Genomic DNA, 16,257 nt, shown 5'->3' on the forward strand with positions numbered 1-16,257 from the left:
GTGGTTTTTAACTCCTAGAACAATGTATTGACAGAACATAGGAGACTTGATTATGGTTACAGAACAGAATACATGTTATTAATCTTGACACTACAGAATTAGGGGTAAGGATGAGAGAAGTTCTGAAGGATGACAAGTTAAGAGGCAAAGGTGGGGTGGAAGAGGTGACAAGGAGAATAGGAAGGCCAGTAGCTCAATATTATTAAATGGCAAATAAAAAAATCTCTATGTATGGTTGATACAAGAGGAATCCAGGTAGTATGCAAAGGTAGCCAGTGAAGAAAGAAGAAAAGCTAATAGAATTGGCAAGGTGAGGGAAGAGGAGGCAGATGATTGTGGAGTGCAGCAAATCTTCATCAATCAAAGCAGGAAGTTAATACAAAATATTAGGAATTAAGAATTGATAAAACAGAGCTCATTAAGTATATTAAAAATGCTTACTAATAAAATATGCATATTAATAAAATATTGATGCAAATAATATATATTTATATTAGTATTGCACATAATATAAAATATTAATACCTGTTAATAAATATGCATATTAAGAAAATACAAATAAACAAACATTTGTAAATACACTATAGAGACAATGAAACTGGAACAAATAGCTAGGAAATGAGCCTGGTGAAAGAAAGGGATGGCCTGGGGAGTGTTGCCTGTAACAGCATGTACATTTATTACTTTGGTAAACAAATGTTAAAAGTTGTTGTTGACAAAGAAATGTGATAGGAAAATATTTTCGAATTATACCCCTTTCTCATTATACCTTAAAGCCCTCTTTGTACTTATCTTACAAAATTTTCTTGGTGTAAAGGGATATTGGATTGTTTAACTTTTTACATGTTTATATATAGAGCTTAGAAAGATAGTGAATGTTTAAGTAGGTATAAGAAGAGAAAGGAGGTTTTTTTTAATTGTTATTATTATGATTGAGATGATTAGGAAAATATGTAGCCACTCTGATTATATATAGGTAACAAGGACAAGCCATGGCCTGCCATGATGAGTAATAGCAGCAGCAATTGAAGGATGGAAGCCTAGTCCACATGTACTCATGTGTCCCATTATTGCAGTAAAAAGAAATATAAAAGTCTAAGTAAGAATTCTCAGTTATGCTATTGAATCACATGTGTTCCTTCCAAAGAAATATTTAAAATTGGAAAATTAGAAGTGTTCATAGACAATATACCTTGGGGACTCTTTCATTGGCAGCAAATCAGACAACACATTAACAAATCTTTTAAGCTTTTATAGTTAAAACAACGAACTGAAAGTTTGTTTTGACTTCGAAGGATTCTTAAAATAAAATTCATGTTCTATGTTTCTGTTTGTATCTGTTATAAAATTTGTCAAGGCAGCCCATTTTTTAAAGGGAGAAAAAATTACTATTTATTTTTATTTTTTTGAGGAGGTTACTTTATGGTTGAGAGAAGAAAAGATAAAAATGATAGTTCTATATTCCATTTGGTACACTGTCTTTCAATTCACAAAAGAAGTGGGCAAGTTAATGGATGCTGGGGAGCACAGGGTTTTCTGTACTTCCTGTGGGCTGACTCTGCCTTCAGTCCTTGGGTAATTTTAACTAACCTAGCAAAATTATATTGTCCTTTCTAATATCAACTCTCAATCTCAGCCTGTGGATTTAGTATATTTAAAGTGATGTCTTCGCTGAGAGTGAAGAGAGGCTGCTTTTATCTGATACCCAAATTACCCTGTGAAATGTGGTGATTCTAACCACACTCATATGTCCTTCATCTTTCTAGCCTCATTTATGATTTTGACAAATGGCACTTTTGGAAGCTCTCCTCAAATGGCTCTGGGGTAGGTAGATGCAGCTGTGACCTTGCTTGGCTAGTCATTTCTCTCCCAGTGTTTCTTTTCACTCAAGAAATATTTTTAACCCCTATAATGTGAGAGGTACTAGGGATATTGTAAGTGGATAGATAGTGTCCTTACCTTGATGGGGCTTATATTTTAGTGGGGAGACAGAAAACAAACAAGCAATAAATAATGAGTAAACACATGGAACAAAAATAATTACAGATTGTGATAAATACTTTTGAGGAAATAAAAAGTGTTGTGATGATTCAATGCTTAAGGAAGGTTTTTTTGAGGATATTTTGGTTGGTACACAAAAGGTCAAGAGCAGACTGACATGTAAAGAGTTAGATGAGTAGTGTTCTAGACAGAGAAGACAGCAGGTGCAAGGGTCCTGTGGCCAATAAGCCACTAGTTCACAGTGAACAAGGGAATCGTGGTACACAATGTGATTGGAATGGTCAGCAAGAGCTAGATTATTTGGAGTCTTAGGCCACAATATGGAGTTGAGGCATGACTTTAGGCATCATGAGAGACACTGAAGAACCACTGTAGAGGTACATTAGTGCCTTTCTCCTCCTGCTGCCTCCTGCACCCTCCTGCCCTATGGTGTGCTTTTCCTTCTGACACCCAGCTTTTAACCCCCAACTGCTGCCAGGCTGCTGGAGCAAATTTGCTGTTAAACACAGAGACCTGGAAGTAAGTGCCTGAGAATGTATGCCTCGCCCATCCCACAGCGCCAGACCCAGGACTGCCAAATAAGGGCTCATGAAAGCCTGGCCCTTGCTTTAGGTCCAACTAGGACTATTCTGAGTAGAGGAGTAACTAATATTCCAGAGATTGCTGTGGGATTAGGCAGAAGCCATACTCTTCAGGACTGTGCCTGAGATCTCACCCTTGCTTGACTTCGTCCCCTTCCCTGCTTCCCCCACTCTCACCTGGGAACATTTCCCTAACAAACCTCTTGTATGTGAATCCTGGCAGACAGTCTGCTTCTGAGGCATTCAGCCACAGGCAATCACTCTGCTGTTATTTAGAGATCATTTAAATCCCACTTCAGCCCCTCATTAGCTGTGTGTCCTTAGACAAATTACTTAACCTCTCCATGTCTCAGTTTCTCTCACAAATTATTCAATAAAGTCATTCAATGAATATTTGCTGAATGCCTACTATGTGCTAGACACTGTGCTAACACTACAAATTCAAGTGAGCCAAACAGACAAAAATCCCAGTACTTGTGAAGCTCTCATCCTAGAGTGGGAAACAAAATGAAACAATAACCAAAATATAATAAATAGGTTCATCCACAAACAGGTAATATAGTACTCAAGAAGATGATAATTGTTAGGAAGAACATAGAGCAAAGCAGAGAGAACAGGGAATACCATGGAGGTGGGGATGAGTGTTCTAATTTTCAAAAGGATGATCTCTTTGGGAAGATGTCATTGAGGCAGAGGAAGCAGCTAGCACGGAGATTCTGGGGGCAGAGGGGCATGCCTGCTGTGTTTGAAGGACAACAATAGTGAGGCCTGAGGGGTTGGAGTGAAGTGGGAAAAGGAAATGCAGTAGCAGGTGAGGTCATGGTGGGGAACAGAGAGTCAGATCCTGGACCATCTGATATGTTGTGTGAAAGACTTTGGCTTTTAGTCTCAGAGAGGTTGGGTACTGCTGAGGGTTTTTGAACAGAGCAGTGACTTAATCCGATTTAGGGTTTTAAACAGTTACACTGGCTGCTATGTTGTCAACGACTGGGCCTATGTGGGACAAGAGTGCATAGGAATTAAAAGTAAAATCTGCATTAAAGGGTTGAGAGGATGAAGTCAGTTAGCACAAACAAGTATTCAAGTAATCTTAGCTATTATCACTCCTTAGTGCTATCTTTAGTAGCAACTGTAGTGATTTTATTGAAAACTCCTTCTGCCTAATGTCCCTTTGATGGAGATCTGAGCATTTACTCACTGTTTTCCAGAAAAAAATGCAAATTAATTTGGGGCATGGCAAAGAGAAGAAAATTTCCCCTGGTCCTTGGCTCAAGACTACATATGATGGAGTGGATTGGTTTACCAGATCTTGGTAGTGGGTGTATGTTCTACTTTGAGATCACTGGCAAGAAAGAGTGACTTAGAGTCTAGGTTAAAAAGGAAAGGTGGGGTGCATTGTGGGCAAACTTTGCTTATTTCATAATTTCCTAGGGAATGTTCAGTTTGAACAATCCAATGATTAAATTAAATCATACTTAGAACAAAAAACAGATTACTTGGAAAAAGGATGGAAGACCCTTTACCTCTTAGGTTTAGCATTTCCTGTTGGGTTCTAAAGTCATATTTTTAAAAAGGGGAGTTTGGAGAAAAGTCAGGCATTTACTGAAAGTATGAAGATCTTTATTTCCCTTCTAAAATTTTGGGTTAAGTGTTGGGTCAGGTGTTTCTGTACTATAACATTTCATTAATTTATTGGAAGAGTTCACCCTCTTTGAAGAGCAGATGCTGCCAATATTTGACCAAGCACCAAAGCACAGACACAAATGCTGCAGGTGTTCATAGATGATAGAGGAATCACTGTTACCCTGATTAGGTCCCCAACATTGGGTCCATGGGCAGCAGTATTTAAGTGAGAGCTCAAAGGAAGAAACCAGTTGTGTACAGAGTGAAGGATAAGTCACTCCATATGATAGGAGAAGCACAGGAAAAGGAGAGGTGGGAATAGGGGCACCTATGTGAAGGATGACAAAGCATCTCACCATGTTGAGACTACGAAAAGTATCATCGGATAGATAGCTGGAAACCAACTAGAAATAGGAGGTAAGAGTGTTTATAGAAATACCGTATTTGTTTTCACTGTTAGAATTTCAGATTAAAGAAGCATCAGTGAGCACTTTCTGGCCTTAGATTTTAAGCTTTGCTTAGTAGACATGGTCTGAGGGCTAAGCCTATTAAAATTTATGACAATAAACTCAAAATAAAATTAAAAGAGGTAGATGAGATTTAAAATCACTTCAAGAGGCAGTGTGTCTGGAAAGCAGTATGTGATGGGTGCCATGACAACCTGAAGGTTTATAAAGCATATTCTTGTATTTTGCTTATTTATTATTTTTAAAACATTTTCTCAGTTTTCCATTTATTCTGAAACTCAACATTTAAAATGTGGAATCCTTAGAGACAGAGAATAAGGGTTGATCATTCTTTGTCACCATCAACATTCATGTGAATGATCTGCTTGAGACTGAACAGGAAATAAATCCCCTTTATATATCTTTCACTTAAAAATGTTTTCTAAAATTCCATTTATGTATTTTTTTCAGGTAAAGAATGATTTCTGAAATATTTATGAGAAAGGCCAGTTATAATTAATGGCAGTACACTCTGCTACAACATCAATTTATTGCATTCCTAGTGACATGAAGTCCAATTAACATCCCTAAGGGGTTCAATAAGTGTCTGCTACACTTTGTCATTTAATGACAAGACAAAAATATATGATTTTTCCATAATCTCTCTTGGAGCAAAGGCAGAACCCTAGTATTCTACGAAAAATGTGCATTCTGTGGCTGATGTTTGCTTTATTCAACGCTGTACTTCCAGGACTTTGTATGCAGAGGGCTTTTGACAAATACTTGTTGAATTAGTGAATAGATAAACACACTGATGTTTATCTATTGATGAATGAAAGGATGAATGAATGAATTTCCTGTTAATTCTCTCTTCTACTTTGATCTGACTAGACAGTTTATTTAGAACATCAAGTTGTATTCATTGCCTTCCAACCACAGAACTGTCCTAAGTTCTTTTCTTCTTTTTCATCTGCTGTTTCCAAGTTTTCTGGAATGCTTGATCTTTATGGACATTCCAAAAATCTTCTCAATGTTTCTTGTACCTCATAGCCATGTATGAAAACTGATCACATTTTCAGCATTTTCAAAGCTGGAGGTTTGCCTTCACCACAGATGTGGATTATATTATAAAAGTTTGTACTATTTGCTAGAAAGAACTAAATCAGTTCAAAACAATTATTAATATGTCAGACACACCTAAGTCAAGAATTATTGCTGCTGAAAATATTTTAATTGCTTCAAGATACTCTAGGATCTTTCTTTCCTTCTCCTCTTCCATCTCCTCCTCTCCCCTTTTCTTCTTCTCTCTTCCTCTTCCTCAATCTCCCACTTCTTGTTTAATCAATTAACTACCAATGCATAGCCTTTATCTTCTCATTTGATCTGATAGCTTTAATTTTAGAATGTGAATATTTGCCTCCAAAACACTAATCTGAATGGAAAAAAATCTCTTAGCAATGGGATTTTCTAAAATTTAATCACCACACCATATTGTTTCAGCACTCTCTTCTGCAAATTAACATGATACGATATCTCATGCTGTTAGCGTCTTGTGAATTTTATTTTCCTGAGTTAAGTGACTGACCGGCTCTTTGGGAACAATTTCTTACCACATCATTTTTCACACCCAGAAAAACCATGACTCAATCGCCTCTTGTACATCATCTTGCCAAACAACATTAAAGTAGTGAGGAATGATTTGGTAATTTTTATAGCATTTATTTTTTCACTTTATGTCATTTTCAATGTTTTCACTTTATGTCACTTTATGTCTACCCCCTAGAAGTAGAAAAGTTGTAAGGTATATTCTGTCTTCACGTTCTTCTCTTCTTTTCCCTGGTATCTTCAATTGCTTTTAGGACCTTATTGCTTTCTCTCTCCCTCACTGTCTTCCCTTGTATCATAGAACATTGAGTATGTTATTTACTGGGTGGAGAAGAGAAGCTTCACGTCTGTATTTGTGAATACTGATTGTGGAGGAAATAAAGGGGCAAGGGAGGCCAGCTCTCAAATCAACCCACTGCCTAATTCCAGAGTGGATTTTATGCAAAGCTAGAATAGGAGGCATCCCATGTAGTATGGCTTGAGAGCTCTGAAAAACTGACTTTCACCCCAGCCTTAGCTTTCTCAATTGAGCTTTATTGACACAATTGAATGGAGTCACTGCTCGGTGTTTCAGGGACGCAAGATCAGTTGTGGCTGCCCTCTCATATAATCTAAGAGTGAAGATTGACATGCTTATACATTTTATAATATAAGATAGAAAAATGTTATTTTAAAGTGCTCTAATAGAGATAACAAATGAAGAGAGGTCACCCAGGGTAACCAGGGAAGGTCATATGGAGGTTCAAGAATTCTCTTTTAGGATGCAACTTTCCTACCAGAGTAATTTACTAGAGTGTTAGTTGCCACTAACAAGTTATCCTTCATTAATGTATTAGTTACTTAGCTTTCTGGAACAGCAGAGAGTAAGCCACTAAGGGAGTGGTTCTAAAGACAGAAAAGTTTGACAGTGGGGATGGGGAAAGGAAAGGTGTTGCTGGAGGAATTGGCAAGGGAGCAAATGAGTCAGAATTTAGGGTGGTACTGTGGAGGGAAGACCTGGGGAGATCAAGAGAATCATGTGGGAGTTGGAGAGGAGAAGAGAAGGCAGGAGATGGAAGAGAATGGTGAGAAACAGGATGTGAAAACATTTGGGAGCAGGAGTTCTGTTGAGGTTATTATTTCTTCACTAAAGAACTAAATGTTAAGTGAACATGTGCGGCTAAATGTTAAGTAGCTAGGTCTAGCTACTTAATCTAGCTGATTCTCCCGGAAGAAGAGCGAACGAATGTACCTTTGCCTTTCTATATAATCTCTAGAAATTATTTAGGCTTCTCCCTCATCCATCCCACAGGAAGCAGGCAACCATAAATATGCTTGAGACATTTTAAGGGGATCTAAGTGTTGTTTTCAAGTCATATGGTGCTCTCAATAATTTTTGGAGTCATTTTTAAAATGTCTTGATAGTCTTCTGATTTTTTAAATTAATTAATGGTATTTGAACAGATGTGAAACATTTTCTTATAGATAATATTCTACCTGCTTTAAAAACATAAGATCTGTAAAATTCAAGTGGGTCTGGCAAGTTGTTCCTATCATAAAAGGAACTACTATTGCTCCTGTTGAGACAGAATACCAAGTTGTTTGAACTTTTGGTGTGATTGAGTATTGGGCTTCTTGAAGTCTTACAATAAAACATGAAATTTGCTATTTTCCTGTTTTTGGTTTTCGTCTTTCTCTAGGTAGTGTGCATATATTTATGCAAAAACACACTCCCAATTTTTAATTCTGTTATATCTGACTGGGCACAGTTACTTGAGTCACCAATTACAAGGATATGTTAAAACTTAAAATTATCTCCTATGGCTAATAACTCATTTTGGACCAGTTTCTATTAATATGGATTTGATGAGAATATGAATATGTTGATGATATCTTGGAATGTAATAAGTTATGCCCCGGGAAGTAATTTCAATCTATATTTAGACCAACATTTTGAAAAGTGTGGAGGAGAGGAAATCACTGTGGGGAGGAGAGAGAACCTTTTTTTTCTTTTTCAAAAGCATGTAGGTTGATATATTTTTATCTTTTCCTTGTCTATAACAGTGTAGGCTTGGCGAATGTCAATGAAAGAAACAACACATCACATATTCCTATCTGTGAGTAAAAATTATAGATAGAAGGTTTATTTTGTGAAGTCAAGGACATAAATAAATGTGGATGGTATTGATTTACCACAGTATGATCTAGAAATTATATTAAAAACACATTCACTGCTTAATATAATTATTGGCAACAATTGTTATGGCTAATATTTCGTGTCTGTCACTACATATATGGGAGACATAATGTTACATGTTATAGGAGGCATTTGCCATTCTTTCTGGACATTCAATATTTTGAGCACCCTTCTTATATTTGGTGAATTACAATTCCATTGAGCTTGTACCTCCCATTATAGAAATATAAATCTCTTTCTCATCTTCTATTTCATTAGAGTGCAGAAATTTAACCATTTGACTTAGGCTCTGTCAGTTGGAAGCTAGTGATGAGAGAAACAGGTGCAGCGCCAAATCCGATCCATTCTGGTGTGCGTGACAGCAGATTCTTTTGCCTCTGCAGTTTCTGGGGTAGTGGTAGCAGAGGTTTTAGTGGTAATACCCAGTGTACAGTGTTGGTATTTTTGTTGGTGTCTCTGCTCAATTGGGATAGAAGTATTACCTTTGCATTAAAAGGGAAACATAAGGTAGTGATTAAAGGTGTTGGACTTTGGAGACAAAAATTTTCCTGGGCTTGAGTCTCAGATTTACCACTTACTAGCTGTGTTGATTTGGGGCCAGAGACTTAATCTCTCTTTGGCTCAGTTTCATTGTATGTGAATTGGGAATAATAATAGTAGCTACTACCTTGAGTTATCATGACTGAATCCACTAATATTTGTAATGTGCTAATATGGTTTCCTGTGTCCCCACCCAAATCTCATTTTGACTTATAGCTCCCATAATTCCCACGTGTTGTGGGAAGGACCCAGTGGAAGAAAATTGAATCATGGGGGCGGTTCCCCCTACTGTTCTTGTAGTGAATAAGTCTCACGAGATCTGATGATTTTATAAGGGGTTTCTCCTTTCGCTTGTCTCTTATTTTCTCTCTTGTCTGCTGCCACGTAAGACCTGCCTTTCGCCTTCCACCATGATTGTGAAGCCTTCCCAGTCACGTGGAACTGTTAGTCCATTAAATCTTTTTTTCTTTATAAAGTACCCAGTCTCGGGTATGTGTTTATCGGCAGCATGAAAACGTACTACTACGACTGCTTATGACACTGTCTGAATCATAGTAAACACTCCAGTAACAGGAGAAAATTTCTTCAAGTAAGTATATTTTAAAGAATCAGTGGGCAAGAATAAGATTTATTTGTGTCTACACTCCTGGAACTATCCTATTCTATATACTAGCTATATCCAGAGTTCCTAAACTTTGTGCTGAGGCACCGTGAGCCACAAGGACATAGAGGGATATTTTAAATTTGGTGAAAGGAACACAGTGAAACTTGATATCTGTTAGAAACCTTGAGAACTACTAGCTAAAGATAGTTCAGAGTTACGTTAATTTGTGCTATTTTTTAAAATGTTGTAGTTTTGCAAAACAAGATTTTTGGCAGTTGTTTGATAAAAAAACAAGCACTATGTGGGAAACTAATATTTTAGGAATGAGAGTAGGAAATGAAAGTGGCATTTTCTAATCTGATACCAAGGTTTGAGAAGCTGTACAATACTCTGTAAGATGAACACATCCCATTAGTAAATGATTTTGTTTCTACAAGAAGAAAATTAAAAGATTTTTTCTTTCAATAAAATGTATATTTTTTTTCAAACAGGTAGTAACTTGTTAGTTCATAAATACTTATTAAGTTGTTTAAACTTAACTACTTAATCAACAGAACTACTAGGTATTTCTTTTGGCCTAAGGGCACTACATAAAAATTACTATGATATTATGAACACTGTACACCAAGAAAGTTCGGGAACTTCTGAGTTATACACATTTTCAGCAACAAGCAGACTGGCACCCTGATCTATGGAACTAGGTAGATATTAAGGGCCAAGTAGAAATCATTAGAGTTCCTGCTTCCTATAAAAATGGAAAACCAAAAGCAGTATCACATTTCTGAAAGAATTGCAGAAATAGTCACTTTAAAGATTTGGAAGAGAGAGGGATACTGATGTCCCTAATATCTCCATTTATCTCATTCATTTGGCCAGTAGGGAAGGCTAGCTATGAAGAATGATACCTTGAGTTTCAAGAGAATTCTATTTCTGTGAATATGACCACCAGAGAACCACATTAAATTAAATTTCCAACTAGAAAATTTTTAACCAACATGAGCAGCATATATTCAAACAAAGATCCCTGCGAGGCTTGGCTTAATGCTATAAATTCTCAAAAAGTGAGTTTTCCCTCCTACCAGTGCCATTGTTGAGACAGGAGAGTTTCCTTGCTATACTAGATTGGTTGTTGTCAGTTTGGCACCACTATCATCAATCCCTTCTAAATTCTGAGTTAAAATTTAACAACGAGAGTAATTTAGAAAAGATTTGGATGAGGAGATAAAGTGGAAGTTATTATGAGACAGTTGTGAGATGATTAGATGTTGCAGCTTGATCAGTTACTTTGGCTTCCGCAGACATTGAAGATTCCTCAGAGTTCACATATCACAGCTGTGGGATGTGTTACAAACATTTCCCAGAGCTCTAGCATCCCGGTGGTTGTGGAATTTAGGCCTCTCCATAAGTGCCAACCTTGCAGTTGTCTGTTGGTGGATGCATGCGGCTTCTCGGACTTCCCCATCATCTCTGGCTTTTCTGCCAATGCCAGTATTCCAGGCTACAGTGATTAGTAGCTGTTTCTCTCATCTAAATTTTTTTTCCAGACCTTCATTTTTCTACCACCTCTTGCCTTCTTATAAGCCATAATTTTTTTTTTGAAATTATTAGTCCAGTAATACTAACACTGGCTCTACTTCACTGGCCAACAGAATTTCATGGAAATCTAGAATTGGTTCTCTGATCTGAGTAGACATAAAAACATTAATGACCCCATTGTCAGTGATAAATTGGGGTCTGGTAGTCTATGACATGCAGTGGCCAAATGGATACTTAAACGATCACTTGTGGTCACCTGGAGTCCAATGTTGATAGAAGATTAGGGTGACGAGGTACTTACTGCAATAGAGAATTATAGTGGGAATAAAGAGTATAAGATTTCGCAGATCAGAGCTTAAGTAGAGAACTAGAAAGCTTTCATCACTGCCTTGAAAGAAACATTTATCTTGTGTATCACAGGGTATAGATTATACAGGTGGCTGAATTACAACATAAATTGGATCCACAGTCTCACAAGGAATTGCATTTTAAAGTTGGGGCATTATTTAGGAGAAAGAGGGGGCCTTGAAGAGTGAGCATATCTGAGCATATTTCAAATTCCTCTGAGCCTCCCTTCCTAGCAGAAACATCCTTCTCCCCTTGTCTGAGGAAGTTAACCTTCCTTGAAGAATATGTAATAAATTCTCCTAAAATTTTACAAGAAAATGCTGAGCCTTCTCAACTCTTCTTCCCTACCTCTTATAATTTCTAGACCTATAATAGCACTCAAATACAGATTCCAAGGAGGTAAGTTAAAAACACGATCTAAGAGAAGTACCATAAACACCAAAAATTGTAACATTTTGCCAATTTATATTGACAGAAATTTGGGGAATATATGTGGAAATAAACCCTAAAGTGTTAGATCAGGGTAGAAAAAATATTATGTTGGATTAGACTGAATTTATTGATGTGGGTGTGCCGGCCAGAGATTCTGATTTCACTACGTTAACTCAAGCAGCTGAGGGTGGCTCTAACAATTTGCTTGGTTGTATGACTGAAATCTGGCCCCTCACATTTTATGAATTAAGTGAAGATGAAACTCCAGAATATCCTTGGTGTCTTGAAGAAAAAGGTATGCAAAAGCTTAAGGAAATGAGAGTGAAGTGAACTTAGTAGGATGTACAATGCTCGGCTATTCCCTCTGTCTCCCAGGTGGGCACAGGGGATACCCATTCACTAAGGCTTTGGAAAATATATCACTGTAGAGAAAACCAAGATCCCCGAAAGGCTTTATAATGACTGTTCTCTGCCACTGTGGTTTGCCAGTCAGAGTAGGGGCTTACAGAAGTCAGACGGTTAAGGGAGTTTTGGCTTGGATCCATCTCACAGAGAGTTCATTGAGTCTGTAAATCCACCTCTTGGCTATTTTCCCAATTACAGAAGGCAGAGCTGGATAGACATATTCAGTAATTAGCAAAATCCTCTTATTGGCTGATTGACCTGTGGAGTGAGGGCTATCATTGTAGGAAAAACCAACTGGAAGCCCCTAGAACTGCATCTCCATACCATAATAGTTAACCAAAGCAATTTCATATTTCTTTTTTTATATATATACTTTAAGTTCTGGGATACATGTGCAGAATGTGCAGGTTTGTTACATAGGTATACACGTACCAGGGTGGTTTGCTGCACTCATCAACCCATTATCTACATTAGGTATTTCTCCTAATGCTATCCCTCCCCTAGACTCCCACCCGCAATTTCATATTTCTAGAAGGATTATAGAGGTGAGTGCGGTCATCGACAACTTGCAGCTATTCAAGCAATTATTCCACCCCATTCCCATTAAATACACATATTTGGCCTATAGAGAAGACAGATGGACTTAAAGAATGTGCATAGATTATTATACACACAATAAGGTAATGAGTCCCATTGCAGCTGGTGCTCTACATGTGGTTTCTTGGAGAAAACCAGCACAGTTCCCAGCTCTTCCTGCTACTGTGTTAACAGGAACTCTCTATATTATACTATAGCAGGGGAAATTTATTTGGATTAGGTAAGGGAAATAGACTTGCTGATATTCAATGAAGGCAGAGAAGAAAGGACAGAGTATGGAGGTAACTCAAGGAAGCCATGGAGTACCTCACAGTTCTTCCATGTGCTGTGGCAAATGTTAATGGATGACTCAAGCAGCTTCATTCAGACGGGACTACCACACACTCAGATCCCTCAGGAATGAATTCTGTGTCACCTCTTCAGGTGAAGACAACACCCAGCTGTGTTGTTGGCTTAAAGACAAAAATATGAAATGTGCATCATAAAAGAAAAATCATAAACATCAAACATAGCTTTTTCACTCACAGAAAAATGGACCGCTGTGGCAAATGTATGTATTTAAATATTTGGCCTTATTTTCCTTTTTTACCCTCTTTTTGACCCTATAATTTTATATAGAGTATGCTGATGACAACTTTTAAAATTTATAGACTACATATTATTCAAGGTGGGATTGTGAAGTGAAGGAGGAATAAACATACCCCAGAGATCCTGGCCATGGAGTTGGATACAATAATGAGTACAGTTGCTTGAAAGTTTGTACAAGAGGGAATAATACATAAGAAGGTTAAGATGCCAAAACAGTGGACTGTAATGGATATTTTTCATTCTCTTTGGCTTCTTCTTTTTCTATCCTTCTTATGCTTGGGGGAATTTCTACCTAATAAATAGACCTCTCACTACGGAAGTCAGAAATTCACTTTTCCAATTTCACTGTGGCTAAGGGCAAATTTGTGATCCAGGCTCTTTCAATTGGACGCACCCATGCCAATCTTTGTAGCTGTAAGAAACAAGTGCCTTACAAAATTCATTCTGACTTGGTTGACAGGCGATATACCCAATTTCCAGAAGTAGCAGTGGCAGACGTTTTAATGGCAACATCCTGTGCCTAGTGATATTGATGTTGTCAGTGCAATCCACTGTGCCCATGGTAAGTGGGAATGGCAATGCTGTCTCCAAAATGCGATCTCCTACTGTTCTCCATCTGATGTAGAGCACTGGTTCTGGCTCGGTAGCCTCTAAGCTTGTTGCTCTGGTCCTCCCATAGCTCACACAGCTACTTAAAAACATTTAATACATTATATTCCTGCTTAAATTAGTTAGAATTGGTTAATTTCTTATGACTAAGAATCTTATAATCAGGTGTTCTTCATGTAGCACTCTAATCTGGCTAACTACTGTGTAAAGTAGGCTTCATCATCTTCATTTTACAGGTGATAAGACAGAAATTAGTTAACTTACTCCAGATCATGATGCTTGTTATAAAGACTAAGAATTCAAACTCATGTTTAGTTTTTATCATTTATCTTTATTAATTTTCACTTATAATTGTTCAATATATCAATAATTGTTCAAATATAAACAGTAGTGAAAATGTCAATACGTTAATAGCATTTATATCTTGGTTTAGTTTTCTAGTTATTCTTATTTATTAAACTTCTATGTAGTTGTTAGTCATAAAAATAATTATGATACTCACTTTATATTCAATGTATTTTGTTCTCTGGGGCTTTAAATGTACTCAAAACTCTCAACAGTATCTTCATGAAAACCCTTACTTCAGCATCTTTGGACCATTTGACTTTTTACCAGGATTTTTTTTACCTGTGTTTTATTTACATTGCTTTTTTTTTTATCAGAATGTTTCCTTTTCATAGACAGACAACATGACTTTAAAAGTGAACATATTTGGGGTCACAGCTGTCTTTGCATAACAAGAGGCAATGAGGAAGTGTTAAAAAAATATGCCAAAACCAAATGGAATGACAAAACAAACCACAGATGTGCTTACACTAAATCAGAAGCTGGTAAGTTCATCCACAGCCAATTGGTTAGGATACAGACATGTTTTTAAAATTTAAAACACTATTTTGCAGTTTCAGTAGTAATGGTAGCCATTTATGTAGGCATAAAGAAGGTAATGAATATATCCCTGAAATGGAAGATAACTTGTAATCAAGAAAATTGTTTCTGTATTACTTCATTTATATTTATGTTTACATACCCAAGACTGTGATGAATATTTCAATGCATAAATACCTGTTGTGCATAGATGAGGATTTAAGGGAATTAGAATGTTCTTTAAAAAGCCGAACTTCTGTAGAACTACTATTATTCATTTTAAAAACTTTTCTTAGGATTAGGTGAAGCTATCAAATGTTCAAGTGATAAGGAAAAAAAGACTATATTTAATATAAGTCTTCCTTCTTTCTTTCTTTTTTTTTTTGGAGACGGAGTCTCACTCTGTTGCCCAGGCTGCAGTGCAGTGGCGCAATCTCGGCTCACTGCAACCTTGGCCTCCTGGGTTCAAGTGATTCTCCTGCCTCAGCCTCCCAAGTAGCTGGGATTATGGGCAGGTGCCACCATGCCTGGCTAATTTTTGTATTTTTAGTAGAGATGGAGTTTCACCATGTTGACCAGGCTAGTCTCGAACTCCTGACCTCAGGTGATCCACCCACCTCGGCCTCCCAAAGTGCTGGGATTACAGGCGTGAGTCACCGTGCTCGGCCATAAAAGTCCTCTTTCTAACACATTCTATTGCTGTTGTTTGTTATACCTAGGTTAAAATTGTGTTTGAGAAAACAACTATGAAGATAACTTAAGTCACTATTTTATTCTCTATTCAAATTTACCCTTGAAATATAATATTAGATGATTTCAAAGACCAGTAATTCCTCAGATTCATCATTCATTTAGCACCTTTTGTACACAAGGTACTGTGTTAACCATCTACTGAGTAAATCAGACAGAATGAAAATCGCTCACTGCAGTACCAATGGCAGGAAGTTAGACCCCAAGTTAGTATACCCATGAGTAGGGCTAACAACTCTCTCTACAAGCTAAGCCAACAAGCTAAAATGACCCAGAGGCCATGGAAGTACCACCTCTCAGCCAAAAGTCAGTGAAACATTCACTCAGATTTGGCTTTCATTTCTGATGTATATCTGGCTGAAGATATTTAGCAGTGCATAATGATCTGTGCAAAGGCAGGGGTCAGTTAAGTTCTATGTATTTTTTTTTCTTTGATAGAATTTGCACTGACCTGAACTGTGAACCACCAACTTATGCACTGGAGCCCTGTAGGCCAGCACAATTCCTGATACTAACCTTTTACTGAAACATGAGCCAAACTAATACTTATCT

This window comes from Symphalangus syndactylus, chromosome 3 (assembly GCF_028878055.3).
Source record: "Symphalangus syndactylus isolate Jambi chromosome 3, NHGRI_mSymSyn1-v2.1_pri, whole genome shotgun sequence".
Taxonomy (NCBI): Eukaryota; Metazoa; Chordata; class Mammalia; order Primates; family Hylobatidae; genus Symphalangus; species Symphalangus syndactylus.